This window comes from Lutra lutra, chromosome 8 (genome assembly GCF_902655055.1).
Source record: "Lutra lutra chromosome 8, mLutLut1.2, whole genome shotgun sequence".
NCBI classification, from domain to species: domain Eukaryota; kingdom Metazoa; phylum Chordata; class Mammalia; order Carnivora; family Mustelidae; genus Lutra; species Lutra lutra.
The window spans coordinates 41,003,818-41,021,470 of record NC_062285.1 but is presented as its reverse complement, the minus strand read 5'-3'; positions in this window follow the sequence as shown (position 1 = coordinate 41,021,470).

The following is a 17,653-nucleotide window of genomic DNA, read 5'->3' as shown; positions in this document are numbered from 1 at the left end:
ATATATATATATATATACCGGGGAACCTTCATAAAACATGAAGACTTAGGAAATGACCAGAATAGGAAGATTTTAGACAAAGAAACAATAGATTTGTGAAGAACTGCAAGACGGAATGGTTTGGGCAGGGGTAGTCAACATGAAGAAGTAACGGGAAAGGCAAGGGTTAGTTTAATCAGGTTTGTTTATATGGACTTCTTGGCCCCAAATTCCGTCTCTGTGATAAGAATGTCTTCCATCCTCCTGGTACAGAGAGGGTACCTTTCACATAGGTGATTTATGCTCTGTTTCAGGGAAAAAGGGTGGGGTGGGGGAGGCCAAGTGAACCTCCTGCCTCTGCCTTTTCTCAGGCTCTTTCATTTTAAGACATTCAATATGCTAGGGTCCCACCTTTGGGGGTAGTGTGTCCTGATCCCCTTCTGAAACAAATCAAGAACCACACATTGGAAAGACTGCACGCTCTCAGCCACTATTCAAACGGGTACTTGTCAAAATGCAAGCAGAAAACCATGAAACGCCTTGAAGAAGCATAGAAGGATGAACTTGGTATAACCTCTCAGTGATTTCCTCTACATTAAAAATATCTGTCAATGCCGCAGCTTCTATAACTCCTCCTATTACTGTTGCTACCATCTACAGAATGGCAGGAACTCTACTATGACTAAGCATTTTGCTTATAACTCATGGGTCCTCACAACAAACTCATCAGTTAGGCGTTTTTATCACCACTTTACAGATAAAGATACATTATTATAATGTCTATTGCATATTTTATATGTATTTTTGTATATATACACATATATATACATATACTTATATGTATAATTATATACAAGTATAATGTACATATTATAATGTAAGAATACACAAGCTGATAGAGGTTAAATAACCCGCCCAGGCTCACACACCTCAGATACGGCAGGGGGTGGCGTTCAGACCAGATCCATGTGACTGTGGGTATCAGACTCCTGGGACTCTCTGAGGAATGTTCTCGGGGCCTATGACTTCAATTCGATGATGTCCAAATATAACAGTATTTTCAGGAATGATTTATGATCCACTTGTGAGCACAGCACCTTTTCTGAGTAACAGAAAGCAAATAAAGGTGTTTATGCCATGAAACTGAGCCTAAGAAACTCATGAATTTTTGGAGGTAAAAATGTTGAGAAAGAAGACAGACCTCTAATACTGTGGGAAGTGTGTCTCCATTGGAGCCAGATGGGTCCAGGTTAAGGCCTGATTCATCCATTTATTGGCAACATGGTCTCTACTCTTAGCCTCAGTTTGCCCACCCATAAAATGAGATGCATAACATCTACCCTTTGAGGTGGCTCTGAGGACAAGATAAATCACGTAAGCACCTAGCATAGTCTGTGGCCAGAGTAAACAACCAATCCTGTCAGAAATTTTACTGAGGGCCTGGGAGCTGGGAATACAGTGATGGACTGAATGAAAATGGTCTCTGCTCTCATTGAGTTCATTGTTTAGTGTGAGATAAATAGTTGTTTCTGTTGTAGTAGCTCACCAAGGAACACAGCGTTGGAATGCCTGACTAAAGGACAGAGGGCCACTCTTCACCTAAAACCGCAAGGAACAGCCTCTCTCATGTAAGCTCAACGGGCCGACCAGAGTCCTAGCAAATTAATTTATGAATAGTTTAGGAAATAAGCCACTCCATTAGGAGTGAAGCTAAAAGCCTGTGTATCTTGGTCTCTCTGAGCAGACATTCCTTTATTTGATAAAAGAAGTAATGCAGATGAATTCTGTGAGATGAGACAGTCATATCAGTAAAAATAACATCAGCGCTGGTACAAAATGGAAATATTTGGTTCTGGCAAAGGAGCTAAAAGAAACATGGAGCAGAAGCAAGTAACCTAGACTTAAACAGGAGAACTGGACTCTGGGCTCAGACCAGTGCCTAAATGGCTGTGTGATTAGGAGAGACCCCTTAGCCCCTCTGGGTCTGGTCCCAGCTGTGAAACTGGCACAGAGCCCTGAGTGCCCATCTACTTCCACCATTCAGTGGTTCAGTAAATACAAAATAGATAAATAATTAAGGTTAGTTTTCATAGCAATGAAACTAGCTCCAGGGAACAATTTGGGAATCTAGTAAAATTAGAGACTGGATCATACCTTGACATCATTTCAGAAGGTGGATTTCTAAACAGGGTTCATCACCAGGGGATTCCTGCCTTAGTCCACAGTAGTAGATAATGTTGGCCTTCAGATACCGGCCGGGGCAGTGATTCCGTTTCCAAGTATTTTGGGCTCTCCTCCTTCTGGGCAGAATTGTTCTTTCTGGGCCAGCTGTGCTTCGGCTGTAGTCGTGTGACTAGTTCTGGCCAATGAGTGGGGACTGAGAGGACTGCACCCCATTTCCAGGTAAGAGCATTTAACTACGGGTGCAAGACTCCTCAGGGCTCACCTTCCCTCCAGTGTGGTGACTCACGGTGTTCAAGCTGGCGGCTGTTTGTCACCTTTCATCCCTGAGTGACTAGAATACACAAAACTCCCTGCTATCCCATGACGGATACATAATAAGGAAAAAGCAAACCTCTGTGTTTTACCCGATTGAGATTTGGGAATTATTTTGTTATGGGAGCATAATCTAATCTTTTCTTGCTGATGTGTTACTTCATATTAATGTTTTGTTGACTTAATAACTTCGTGCAATATACACTAGAATTGTTCACTAAAGCTCTTTTCATTTAAATATGACTTTCTTCCACCTGATTCGACACCAATGCATTGCCGCTACAAGGGACACCATTCATGGCTCCTGCAAGAGCCATTCACTTGAATGCAATGTGAGAAGCAGTTCTGAACTTGTAACAGTATAGGGGAAATAAACTATCCCACTCACTGTTTTTACTTCATTGATATTCAGGTTAACGGAACTAATCCTTTTCACTTGCAAAGTATTTTGTAGTTTTAAAAAGCTCTTGAATTCAAAATGTATTATGTCATTTATGAAATAGTCATAACCCTATCAGGTAGATAGTATTAGCCCCATTTTACAATCAAGGAACTTGAAATACAGCTTAAGACACTGCATGAGGTGGGTGCCTGGGTGGCTCAGTGGGTTAAGCCTCTGCCTTCAGCTCAGGTCATGATCTCAGGGTTCTGGGATCAAGCCTGGCAGGGAGCCTGATTCTCCACCCTCTCTCTCTACCTGCCTTCCTGCCTACTTGTAATCTCTGTCTGTCAAATAAATAAATAAAAACCTTTAAAAAAATTTTAAAAAGAGGGGCGCCTGGGTGGCTCAGTGGGTTAAGCCGCTGCCTTCAGCTCAGGTCATGATCTCAGGGTTCTGGGATCAAGCCTGGCAGGGAGCCTGATTCTCCACCCTCTCTCTCTACCTGCCTCCCTGCCTACTTGTAATCTCTGTCTGTCAAATAAATAAATAAAAACCTTTAAAAAAATTTTAAAAAGAGGGGCGCCTGGGTGGCTCAGTGGGTTAAGCCGCTGCCTTCGGCTCAGGTCATGATCTCAGAGTCCTGGGATCGAGCCCCGCATCGGGCTCTCTGCTCAACAGGGAGCCTGCTTCCTCCTCTCTCTCTGCCTGCCTCTCTGCCTGCTTGTGATCTCTCTGTCAAATAAATAAATAAAATCTTTAAAAAAAAATTTTTAAAAAGACACTGCATGAGGTTGCTAGTTAATAAATGGCAATGCTGGGACTTGAACTCTTATCTCCTAACTCCATGTGTGGAACTAACTCAACTCCCACCTTTCTTTTAGTGTCTTTATTCTGAACAGAAGTCTCTTTTTGTTTCCAACTATTCTAATCAGGTTTCCCTTAAGTGGGGAAATACTAAACCAAACGGTTCCTCATCATTATTAGTTTTTTGCAACTTGGCTGTTCAAAAGAAATTGTGATTGGCAGAAACCTTCTATCATGTACTCTCAGGGCAATGGAGTCACTCTGGCTGTGGGACTAGAAGAAAATGCCATCACCAGGCTCCTTACACTGGAGGCTAGCCCTCTAGTCAGTCTAGAACTCCTGCACCTGCCTTGGTTGTCAGTCCTGGCCCTGATCTTGAAGAAGCTGACAGTCTGTGACTCATAATGTCACACTCTGGACTTGGCACAGTAGCTTGCCTCCAAAGTGTGGGGACAGGGAGCACAAGAGGGCGGAAGCCTATGGTACTGCCCAAGTACTCCCCCAGAGAGTCTGAGCTAGTCGTCTCCTCTCACACTGCCAACTGCCATCTCCCTTTGCTTTCCTTCCGTGTTTTCCCTTTGGGTAAGGTTATGGTTTGGGTCTATCAGCTTCCTTTCCTTAATTGGCTTTCCGTGAATGAAACCACCCCATTTTCTGCATCACTGATACCAATGTCAGTCAGGCTGGGGCACAGGGACTGGAAGACCCAGGCAGGAAAGCCCCACCATCAAGAGTCTTCAGAGGTGACTGACAGAATCCATCTCTGTCCTCTCTCCGATTAATGCCCAGGTGGTACAAAATTCAGAAATCACCTGTGTGGTCCCTGAGTCTTTAAAGCTCTCCGGTGGAGATGTGTGGTGGCACTGACACTAGTCTTTGGAGGAGATGTGATATCAGAGGGCCTGTGTTGTCCTCACTGTGCCATAGAAAGTATACCAGGCACAGCATACCAGCACAGCATCCTCTCTACGATCTGGCCCTTGGACCCCAGCTCCCACAGAGTGTCCATCCTGCTCTCCCCTGAGGTCTATGCCTGCCACCAATTTCTCTCCCAGCAGAGTGAATGGGGATGATTCTTTTCAAGAACTTTCTTCCTCCAAGGAGGGTCTGATGCTGAGTTCTCCGTACTGGGAAGGAGTAAACTTTCAGGCTGACTGCTGGGAGGCCCAGCTGCCTCCCCATCTCAAGGGCTTAGCTCAGGGCTGGAAAAATCAGGGAACAGAGGAAAATAGAGAAACTGCCTAGAGGAGGCATAATACTCTCACGGTTCTTCTCCTCTCCTTCCAACCCAAGGCTCCCAAAGCTGGGGTTAGCTCACAGGGTTCTTAGCAGGTGTAGGCACAGAAAGGCTTGCAGAACCCTGTCATGGGGAGTTTTGCAATTTCAGACTACAAGACCAGCAGATTCATCTTATTGTGCATTTTCATCTCTTTCCGTGTTTTTTGCTTTTTCGCAGAAGCAATTCCACATAGATTTGCAGGGTTGTTTGATCAGTGTCTTTCTTCCTCATTAGACTCACTACATAAAGTCAGAGACCATACAGTTCTCCCTAGCCTAGAAAAGACTAGGCACTCAATAAATATTTGTTGAATGGATGAATTAATCTTCACTGCTGACATAGCAAGAGAGAATGAGCTTAAACTATAGCAAGGAGGATTAGCTCAGCACTACTCGGGAGGCCACTGCCTGGTTTTAAATCCTGGCTCTGCAACTTACTTCCTGTGAGGCCTGGGCAAATATTGCTGCCTTACCTCATTTTATAGTTCTCAATGGTGGTAACAGACTTCTAGTATTCCTCCATATGGTTGTTCTGAGGATTGGTAAAGATGGTATATGCACCGCTTTTCAGACAGTCTCTGGGCAATATAACTGCTCTGTAACTATCAGCCAGCTATAGCTTGCTTGCAGTTGAAGGGTAGCTGAAGGAGAAGTTTTTGATTTTGCTCTTTGCAAGATACAGGAGGAAATGTGTAACATACTTACCCAAGGAGGTAGTTTTGAGATTTAAGCAAAAAAAGATCATTTAACCATAATTTTTCAACAAAGACACTGGTCACATCTAGAAGTAGTATCTCTGTAATAATGTGGTTCTGATTATTATGATAGGCAATGACATTGTTGAAGGAATCAGGATGTAAACCATGGAAATCTTTGGCAGTGGATAACTGGTCATAAGTACGTAAGCGCAAAAAAGACTAAATGGGCATCCCAATAAAAGTTTATTTTAAAAAACCCTCTAGATGTGATATATAGCAGCCTGATGGAGATCAGAGAGCTCTTCCAAAGGAGAATCCAGGTGAAGTACAGTGGTTAGAAGAGCACAGATTTTAGAGCCCAAATCCCTAAGCTCACATCCCAGGTAACCCATCACTTGCTATGTATCTTGGTTACTAAGCCTCTATGGGTTTCAGCTTCCTCATCTGTAATATAGAAATGATAATAGGACATCAGTTTTCCAAAGTTATTACAAGGATTGGATTTATAATATCACACAGTAAATACCGCATTTAATATTAGGTTTAATTAAAATGTTTTTTAAAAATCACCATTGTGTAAAAAAAAGCCTGTTCATAGCCACTGGGCAAACGATCACTCATTTTTCCTAGAAGGGGAGATAATCTGAAGTAAAGGTCTACGTAAAGTCATAGGAAGTAGACAACTGGCTCCACAGTTAAGGACATAGAAGGGCCAAAAATCAGAAGACTGGTGGCAAGGAAGTTCAGGAAAAAGGCTTGAGGAGAGAATGAGATCCAAAATGAGTGAATGCCATCACAAGGCCCCTTGTGTAGAACTGATGCTTAATAGTCAGGTTGACCAGGTGACTCTCTCTGGATGTCATTCCACTTCCTTCTTTGTATTACTGGTCTTCTGCCTGCTCAGCTTCCCTTGGCTCCATGTACCACACATATCTTTTCTATAAACTACTTTCCTCCTTAAATCAGACAAGATGAATTTCCTATTGCTTATGATGAAGAGTTCCAGCTGATAATGCAAACTCCTCAGACCTACTGATAATCTAGATTTTTGGAAGCACCCCAGAGGAGTCTTATACCTACTGAAATTTGAGAGCCTTACATAGTTTGGACTCTGAGACACCTTCCAGGTTTGATACTCTTCTGATTCTATGGTTGTCTGGTTGTATGAACTCCTGGGCCCACTCCTTGTTGCCAGATCCACTGGGCACAGTTTTCAGAGGCTGAAGCCATCTTTCTGATGCGCAGTGAACAGTGGAGGAAGACCCTCCTCTTTTCCCTTCCTCCCACATACCTGTACATCACACTTATATCTGCCATAGGTGTGTCACCTGAGCCTGACCAGGGAACTGACACATTCTTAGTAAAAGTAACTCTTTTTCCAGGATCCTTGACCACATTGCAGAGCAAAAAAAAATCATGATATTCTATTTGTTCCTCATGGACAACATTTCAGCAACTTTCCAACAAAAGTCAAGAATGATGTTATGGAATATTTAATGTTAGTCTCCTGTTTAAAATAAGAGGCACCATCTTCCCATCTTATCCCATCTTATCCCAATGGGATAAGGGAAATAAATAAGTTCTACAACATCCCAGTTATTTCTCAAATGACCAATGGCATTTTTTAGCAAGATAGCAAAAGCTGTGTAACCCCTTGCTATGATAATGCATTGGCAGGCTTCCCTCAGGCTAAGAGGATCTGCTGAGGTCCAGCATGGCCAGGAAACATTAGACATAGTGGTGGTGCCCTGGCCTGAGGGAGTCCGCTCCAGGCCTAGCAGGAGCTGGGCATAGCATGTAGGAAGGGCAGAACTGTATTGGCTATTTTGGGAGGACATGAGCAGCTGGGCTGAAATGGAGGTAAGCAGAGAGAAAGGAAAATCGTTCTCAGACAGAACAGAATCTGGGAACATTCTGATGCCTCTTTCCTGGCTGGACCTCACTGCTGGTTTCCCTGCCCCAGTTCTCCCACATACCCTCCTAATCTCTCTCCTTAAAATACCACTTTTTTTTTTTTCAGGTTAATTCCTCCTTCTTGAAAACCTCCACACCAACCCTCATCTATGGCATAGAATGAGTCCAACACTCCTGAATCAGCTATCAAAGCCCACCACAGCCTGCCTCAACTTGTCTTCTTGAATTGGCGCCTACAATTCCCACGAACCTTTTCAAATACACATGCCTTCTGCTCTCTTCTCAGTACATTTCCCACATGCTTACTTCCAGGCTTTTGCTGTCAGGATTTCCCCTCCTGCTACTGAGCTCTGCTCTTCCCTGACCTGGCTTTCATTTTCCAAATTTTCAAGTCCTGTGCTTACCTGAAGGTAGATCTTCATTGTTCTATCTTGACCACCTACCGACATGGATCTTTTCTCCTTCATGGTCAGCCCTTAACAGCTGCCTGGGTGGAAAGAGACACACAATCTGGAGTCAGAGATCATGGGTTCAAATCTAGTTGTTCCAGTTGTTAGCTCTGTGAGTTCTCTAAAGTTTTTGGCTCTACAAATCAGGAGGTTTTTCCTGTGATTGTGGATAGTGCACATAACATGTTTGCCATGAAGCATGGCACACAGTAGGTGCACAGTAAGTGGTAGTTAGTAGTATCAGTAGCATCTACCACCTTGAATTCCTAAATCTCCTCTGTGGAGGAGCTGACTCCCCAGTTTGACTCTTGGTGTCTTCACTGTACTTCCCCCACTATGGTGGCTCACTTCCCAGTTCTTAGAATGGACTCAGAAGATATTTTCTGGGGTCTCTGGGTATTTTTGATATAATTTCATTGATTTTTCTTAAATAAAATAAAAGTGATGAATTCTGAGACCAGCTTTGTACTCAACAAATAAGCCGACTTCACAAAGCCTGGAGACAAATCCATATAACAGTCTTAGGATAAAGTCAATGTGTCCTTCTGAGAAGAAAACCCTTGAGAGTTACAATCTTGATCAGAGCTTTCTCTGCAGAGCTGCCTGAGAACACCAGCGGCTTGCTAAGGAAACCATTTGGTTGTCAAAACACATCCCAGCTTCTCCTGTCAGAGGCGTCAGTCAACATCTTGGAGAATGGCAGAGCAACCTCTTGGGAGTTCAAAGCTGATAAATGATTTGTAAATGCCTCATAGACCCTAGGGGAGGATGCCAGTGTAGATGGAAGTCACCTCTATTTCAAAGCAACAGAAAATTGTGAAATTTCCAGCTTTCTTATATAAGTTCCTGAATCATATTTTTAAACTTATGAATAGTAAAGAATTACTATAAATCCACTTGTCCCTACCACACCACAATAATAAAACCTTCCCTTACACTACAAATGATTTCCCATTCTTTTTTTGTCTTCAAGACCAATAATCTTACGACTTCCTTTACCCCATCCAGGTATGCTTTCTCTCTTGTTGCTACTGACTCAACCAATCAACCAACAAGTATTTATCATGTGCCACTGTGTGTCCAGAATCTGTCAGGGGCCAAGGAAGGTAACAGAAGGAAACATGTCTTCTGTCCCCCAAGAACAGTTTAAAATCAAGTTGTCCTTCAAATCTGCATTACCCAAGACATTCTGCTGGCCGTCATTCAGCAGTTGGTCAGCCAAGAAATGTTTATTAAACATTGCTGTGTGCCTGGGTTACCGAGGGTGAATGAGCCAGACAAGGTCCTGGTTCTCATATAGCTTACATTCCAGTAGGAGAAAGAGTCAGTGAGCAAGTAGACAAGTATTATAAGTTCGGAAATGGTAGGTGTTAGCAAAACTTAGATAAAGGACAGGTATATAGGGTCGGAGGGGCTGGAGGTGAGAGAAAGTCCTTCTGAACATGTGGCATGATTAATTTGTCAAAAGAGCCAAGATAGAAAAGAGATGTTTAGAAAGCCCTTCCAGTAGAGGGGCCTGTCTATAAACCCTGGAGAAGCACAGAGGATACAAGAATAAATTCTAAGCCTCTTGGTCAAGTGCTCTACTCTATTCACTTTATTCATAGCGTTAAGCATGGTTCCTGACACAGAGAAGATGTTGAATGACTGTGATGTGTAACATTATTCACAATCTACTACATGACAGGCAGTGGACTGGGTACCCTCCATGAGCTCTTCATTCAGTTCTCACAACCACCATATGAGGAAGATACTGCTATCCCTACATGACAGACACAAATAAGTTTTCACAGAAAATAAGCTAGAGCGACATTGCACATCCCAGCAGTCCATTTCAAGACCAGCTGGTCTCCTACACTGTGATGCTTGTAGGCATGAGTGAAGGAATGATCGATCACCCACGTGATCTTTGAGCTCACTAATTCCTAGGAGGGATACAGAGGTGGAGGCTACATGCATCAGGCTTTGGATTGTTGGAATCCTTATAGTAAATTACACCTGGCACATAGCTACACCCCAATGTTCACACGTTTCCCGATATCCAACGAAATAGCCACTTATCTGAAATGAGAGGCAGTCTGAGAGAGGTTTCCTTTATGAGGTTGGGCAAATCTATCAGTAAGAGAAATGACATTTCTTTCCTTTTAGATAGCTCATCAGTTCACAAGAGATTTCTGTGAAGTGGTAGATCAAAAAAACTTTTATCACTATACACTAATCACAGTATTGAAAAATAATGCATAGTGCCTCGTGATGGGCAGGAAAGAGCCCAGTCCTCAGATCTGTGCTGGAAAGAAAGCTGAGATAAGGTGAGAGCCTCTCACCCATTTAGGGCTTCACATATACTGCACCAGGACAGCATTATTCCTGATAGTCCACCCATGGTCCCAGGTGTTCTACCTCTGTGCCTCTGCTTCCATGCAGGCTTCCTCATGGATCCCCTGCCATTTCCCCTACCTGGGTACGTCCCCACCATCCTTCACCTCCATTCCAAACAGCTGATTTCTTTATCTGTTTTTGTCATTTGTGCTCTTAGTCTGGGCCGCTTCATAGATTGTGGGCGAATAATTTCTTCTGATTCCTCTTTTTATACTGTATGGCTTCGCCTGACATGGGAGATAGTAGTGCTTACTAAACATTGCTGAAATGAATTTGATGTTGCTCCCACTTGGCCGAGGCAGGCCTGTTCTAAGCTCGCTCCTGGCATTTTACAGGTCAGTAACAACAAAAACTGACCCTTGCTGAGGGCTTACTGCCTAACAAACACCTGTGGTGTTTATTATATTTGCTTATGACAACTAAAAGAAGGTCATATTGTTATTCCTAGTTTATTGTTGGAAAAGACTGCAAGCTACTTAGAAGGGGATCACTTGCATTTGGTCACATATTGACAAAATCTGGTCACATAATTGGCAAAACTAGGATTCCAACTCAGATCTACCTGCCTCCAAACCTCTCACTTAACCAAATGCTTGACTGCCTCCTTGACTCCCTGTGGCTCCTTTTTATGCCTTCCTGATCCTCTTCCACCTGCAGCCCCTATATCCCAGCCCTCTGCTTTTTCATCTCCTGGGGTACAACATACTCCCCAGCTGCTCTCTGGATGTCCTAAGTTCTCCATTTCCCCACAATTCTTTAATTCATTCTGCCATCCAACATTCCACTGGTAGGCTCTGCCTCCCTTCATACAAACTTCTGCTTAAACTTCCATTTTCTAGGCTGTGAGATTGTAGTTAAATTGTGTTTGACTTAACTAGTTCATACTAAAGTGTGAGTGACTGCTAGCCACTTAAAGTTCAGTAGAAATTTGACACTTGACACAAGGATATCTATAAACTCAAAGAACTGAGTCTGAATGTGTTTCTAAAAGAGAACTGCAAAATGTCTTGAACAATGACAACATTTCCTAGTTATACACATAGCCAAGATGACTTTTTTGAACATTTATTATTTGGATATCAGAAGGTTTGTACATATACATTTGCTTTAGAAAACTCTAATGAGTTCATAGTCAGACCTCATTCATATACTTTTTATCAAACAATTCAACACTTTTCATCATGGCCCCATCACTGTTCCTTTTTCCAGGTTTGTCTCTCAAATTCAGTGTCCACATTATACATCCCCTCTGCTGCCCACAGTATGAGGGTGGTCTAGGCCCAGCATCAAAAAGGGGGTGATCACTAATTCACAGCAGAGACTTAATCCTCACCTTTGCCCTCTTGGAGTTTTCCCAGAAAAGACCTAACAAACCCTGCCTTACTGGGGGTGGCATCAGAGCAATCCCTTCAAAGCTGCAGAACAAAGGCCTGTGGGTGGCTCTGGGAAATTCCATGCTCCACTCAGATTCAGGTCTGGTTTGGTGGCCTCCAGCTGTCAACATCTGGAATCCATTTCCTACTTGGAAAAGCCACCCAGAAAGAACTGCTATACCCATAATTGGGCCCACTGATGTGGCCAAGAGAGCATGGGGATCCCCTGAGGGCTGGGAGGGGATTGGATCACTGCCAGATTGTCCAATAAGAGGAGTTAACCTGAGCTGAGAGCACTGAATCAACAGGGGACATCAAAAAAAAATTGTTTAAAAAATTTTTAAAATAACACTTGATATTTCAGTGAAAGCATCAAGGAAAATATTAGAACTTTTGGGAACTTTCTCAAATTTATGTTTTGGTTAGTATTGTTTTTATTTTGAATTACATATGGGGCAGTACCATATTATTTTCAGTGCTGAAGACTTCTTAAGATTTTACCCAGTCCTGGGCCAGGGATTAGACAACTATATTATATTGGACTGGGGTTGAGGACATGGATTAAATGCCACACAGCACACCCAATGTCTTATGTGTACCTAAATCCCAGCAGCTAGCACGCACAGCTCAGAAAATGTGTGATGACCTGACTGCATTTGGCCTTATAGGCACTATTGCTACCGTATGACAGTCAACCAACCTGGCAGTCCAAGGCTTCACATGAAAATGACAGTGGAGATTGATGGAAAAAGAGATGGTTACCACTCCTTCCACCTCCCACTTCCACTTGGGCAATCATTCAATTCATCTTCCAACCTGGGAAGTTTTGGGAGTAAGGGAGATGGAGTGTTGGAAATAATGTTTCATTGATCAACAACAGGTATACATTGGTTATCCTTGGCATATCTGCTATATAATCACTCTCACCAGCACATTTTTATGCATGGTGAGATTTCTGGTCTTCTGCCTCTGTCCCTCAGCCCATCCTCTCATCCATTCCCACCCTATGGCTCTTCCTTAGCTCTGAAACACTCCCCTAGATCCTCATCTGGAGAGTGCTCCATTGTTCTAAGTCTAGGAACTCCAGCTCACATTGAATGCCTTCATGTACCTGGTCTACACACATGGTGAGTGAAAGCAGAACAAAGACAACCGAAAAAGCAACCATTCTCCCACAGCTTCCTAGACACCAAAAAATGTATCAGTGACTGCTCTACAACATTCAGTGTGGGAGGCCGAGAGGGACTATGTTTTATTGCATTGCAAAATAGCTTGCCAAGGGCTTAACCCAGCTCCTTAACCATAGCAGGTTCCTCATCACCACATCACATATGGATATTATGATGAAGCTCATTTATATGTGCAGTGTCCTGGGGGCTTGGACCCTACTTCTAGGGTACATGCAAGATGTCAGAAGAGGGGTCAATTCAGTCCAGAAAGCCATATTACTCAGTACCCTGTATTGTATTCCAGGCTAATTCTAGGCACTGAGATGAATCAGAAGATGGTGGCCAATTCCTGCTCTGAAGGAAGTGTTTGAGCCTGGGTAGAAGAGAGGTAGGTAAACACATGCTGAGGTTGGGCCAAATGTATTTACAATAGGAACACCAAAGAAGGGAAATGGCTGTGGGCTGGAGGAACTGAGGATGGTTCCTTTAGGGGGGAGATATTTGCACAGTTCATTGAAGTAGGAAGAGAATTTCAACAGGTAAAAGTAAGAGTCAGGTATTCCAACCAAAGGATGACTGATGGGAAGGCACACTGCTGGGTATTGGCTGGGGGCATGATTTTATCCACTTTGGCTACAAAGTGTGTCTTTGGATGTACATAATCTAGAGAAAGAAAAGGCTACAAAGGAAGATCTAGTATCACATTATGGAAGACTTCCAAGTCAGGCTAAAGGGACTGGAATTATTCTGTTTAACAGTCCTGAAATGACTTGATTATATGCACTGTCCTCCAGAGAGATTAATTTGAAAGTCACAAGTAGGTGGACTGGAGGTAGACATGAAAGGCAAAAAGGAAGACCACAGGGAGACTACTACGGCCATTCCAGACTCCATTATAAAACTTGTGTCCAAATGACGTGGAATTTATAGGTGACTTTACTACAGCCAAAGAAGAATGAAAAAACAACAAGAATATAATAATAACATGTACACTATATATAAAGAGAAAAGTAGAGGGACAGAAACATTAACAACTATCAGTTGCCCAACCTAGATATTCTGCGAGAAATACAGTTGACCCATGAACAACATGGAGGTTAGGGGCACCAAACTCCCATGCAGCTGAAAATCTGCATATAACTTTTGACTCCCCCAAAACTTAATTACTAATAGCCTACTATTGACCAGAAGTCTTACCAATAACATAAACGGTGGATTAATACATAACTTGTATTTGCATTAAATGCTGTATTCTTACAATAAAGTAAACTATAGAAAATGGAATGTTGGTAAGAAATTCCTAAGGATGAGAAAATACATTCACAGTCCTGCACTGTGTGTGTGTATATATATATATATATATATATATATATATATATAATCTGTGTATAAATCAACCCTCACAGTTTAAGTCCATGTTGTTCAGGGTCAACTGTACTTCCTTGAAATTGGATGCCTTGGCCCCCTAAAAAAAAGGGATATGCTTGGGACTGCTTGGTTCAATTTCCCACATGACATCCATTTTAAAAATGCAGATTATTGCAGTAATAGAAAGTTTAATCAGCTAGGGAAGAAAGCAAGCATGTTTCCTATGACTGGCATGGATTACTAAGAGGTACCAATTCAGGTCTTAGTGATCTCAGTTGTTTATAATACATGCCAAAGGGACAGATGTTTGTACTACTTGGGGTAAAGCTGTTGTATTAATCTTCAGTTTTGTTATTGTAGTAATCTGTAAAATTACAATAAATATTACATTGCAGTGGTGTCATGTTACAGGCATTCAGAAGTTCCAGAAGAGCAGGACTTGGATTGGAACACAATTTATACATCACCAAAAAACAAAACCAAAGACTCTTTAAAGTAGTCTTCAGATGTTTCAGAAGACTGATCACTATAAAACTGAAAACAAGAGAAAAAGAAGGACAAAGCTCATTCTTTTTATGTAAAAGTGAACGTTTGGCACACTATTATAGATCTCTTGCTCTATTAGAATATATGGCTTGTTGTACACAAAAGCCGTGTGCAAGGAGCTGAGAGCCATGGCCAGACACAGGATGTCATGAGGAGGGCAGCTTGCCACCTGACAGAGTAGATTGGACACAAAGGATAGAGTTACATGTGAGGTGACAGGACTGTGGGACTTGGCAGGAGGACTCATGGGGCAGGAGGACTGGGATGACTTATACATTACTCATACTTAACAAGCACTAAATCTATGTCCTTTCCCTCATACTGCTTCTGAATATCACTTCTTCTAGAAATCCTGGCTCAAATAATTCCAGTGGACTTTGATCAATTCCCCAAACCTGTAAGTGCAATCTTAGTTCTCAACAGCATTTTTAGCTGATTCTTTGGTTTTCTTTAGTTGTTGTTGTTGTTGTTATGACTTTTGTAGGTATCTTCACACGTTCAGGCAGGTGTAGCCTGCCCATGTGAGTATCTGAGTTTCCCGAGGGCAGAATTGGGCTCATTTCTGTCTCCCATACAGTACCCAGGGATGATGGCTTGTGCCAGCAGATGTGAGACACCTGTGCGAGGCAGAAGTGACTTCTGGCTACCAAGGCCATGCATGAGAGAGGGTACAGAGAACCGTGGTTCTCTGGGACCAGTGGACTGAACTTTGATGGCCAGTGCTTGTCTCCAGTTCCTCCAGCATCCATCCCTCTCCACTTCTCCCAAAGGAGAGCTCTCACACACGGAAAAGAGAGCAGATGCCTTCCAGAAGGAGGAAAGAGTGTAGAGAGGCTTGAAGGGGAAACCTCACTTTCCTTCAGAGCCCTTCAGTCCTGGAAGAACCACAGAGGAGCTTGCTCATGGACATCTAAGCCAAGTTCACTGTCCAGGCGCCAGTGTGGCTGCCCTTCTGAATGTCCAGGCAATTGCATGCTTTGCGCACGGAAGTCTGGCTTTCCCACCATGCTCTCTTCTGGACCCCACCGCATTCCTTCTTAGGTTTTGCCATCACTGTCCCTGGTCTTTGAATAGTTACGAGGAACTATAGGTGTTTTAAGGCTTCTTGCCTCCCTGCTCCCCACCTCTTATGTGTGGCTGGCCTCAGTTCGCAGCCTCAGATTACTCACACCTGCTTTTTAGCACAGACTCAAAAATCCACTGGGGTATCCTGTTAGTTGACCAAACAATTGAGGAGGTATCTGAGGACATTTGCCTGCTCCTGCTCCCACCAATTTTTAAAACTCGCATCTGAACCCATCACTGGCCATCCAGCAGCAAATGGTGTTGTGCTTGAGGAGATGGTCCCACTGCATTTCTTTTGGATGTACTGCCTGGAACATCAGGGCCATGTTCCTGCTCCTTAGTGGTCAATGGCCGTAGGTGGTGTTGGGATTGGTAATCCTGCCTGGAGCTGTCCAGTGGGCCTTCACTTTCCCTGGCACTCAGCTCCACCTGAGGTCCCCAGCCCTGTACTTCTGCAGGAAAACATACACTCCCTCCTAGAGTCCCCATAGTCCCCACATCCCTGTCCCCCTCTCTTCACCCTATTTCATGCCTTCTCATATTTCTCCTACATGTCACTCTTCTCAAACCATGCTTCTCTCTCCAGTCATAGCGATGTTCACTTTCCCCATGGCCCTCAATTTCAAAATGATCTAGCAAAATATTCATTTGCTTAATTGATTGCTGATTCTCCCTACTAGACTATAAAACCAATCAAGGAAGATCCCTTGCCAGTTATTCCCAGAGTCTAGCATGGTGTTGCCTCAGAGTAAATAATAATTGAATAATATTTGTTGAATTAATGAGTGAATAAGTGAATGAATGAACAATAATATCAGGGACACTGGATGATAAATGTTTCAGTTTCCCCCCATAAACAGTGAGATTCTTATCCAAAGGAGCCTGTTCACTGCAGTGCTCTACCTCCATTGCCAATACTGGCTTGACATTTGCAGTGAATGCAGGTTGCATTGGACAAAATCAAATAGTAGGAAACAAATAAAGGTATCAAAAGCTTGACTGGTTACCTAGGAGGCAACCCTCTCAGGCAGACAGGGTAGACATAAACTGATGTGGCAGGGATATGCCCAGGGGGCAGCTTGAGAAGCAGAGTGGAACACAAGGAGAAATCCAGCCTACAGCCTACGAGTCAGAGAAAACAATTCCAGCCCTACTTTACGTTAGCAATGGGTGTGACCTCAGGGAAACCACCTCTTCTCTCTGGGTCTCAGTTTGCTCATTTGTCATGAGTGGGACAGACGAGATTACTTCTAAGGTTCCTTCCATTTGAAACATTTGCATGGTGCAAAGTTTGACTTCAGAAAATGAATACCAGTTAAAAGGGTAGGTTACAAAAATCTGGTTTTGTCTGGAGGCCTGTGGTCTGGAGTTGCTTCACTTCAGGCTGGGCGACACCTACCCCACCATGTACACTCATATACATACATGCACACCATAGGCACACCATGCACACACAAAGGACACTCAAGCCTACAGCCCATCTCTACAGCCAGAGTAAAGCCAGGCGAAGAGGCGTGGGGAAGTGTATCCTGATGACTCCTTGTGTGATGTCATGTCTGGGAAAAGACTAAGGACCAGAAGGAGAAGGAGGCCCAGTCTCCAGCACTATGGGCCTGCTTCCACCAACAACTCAGGGAAAATCCACTGCTCAGAGTCCTAGGCAGAAATTCCAATTTGGCATTTTCCTCCTTCTCCCTAGAAATGGAGTGGCCTGTCCCACAGCCACTAGCACAGTCTAATTTTTCATGAGGAG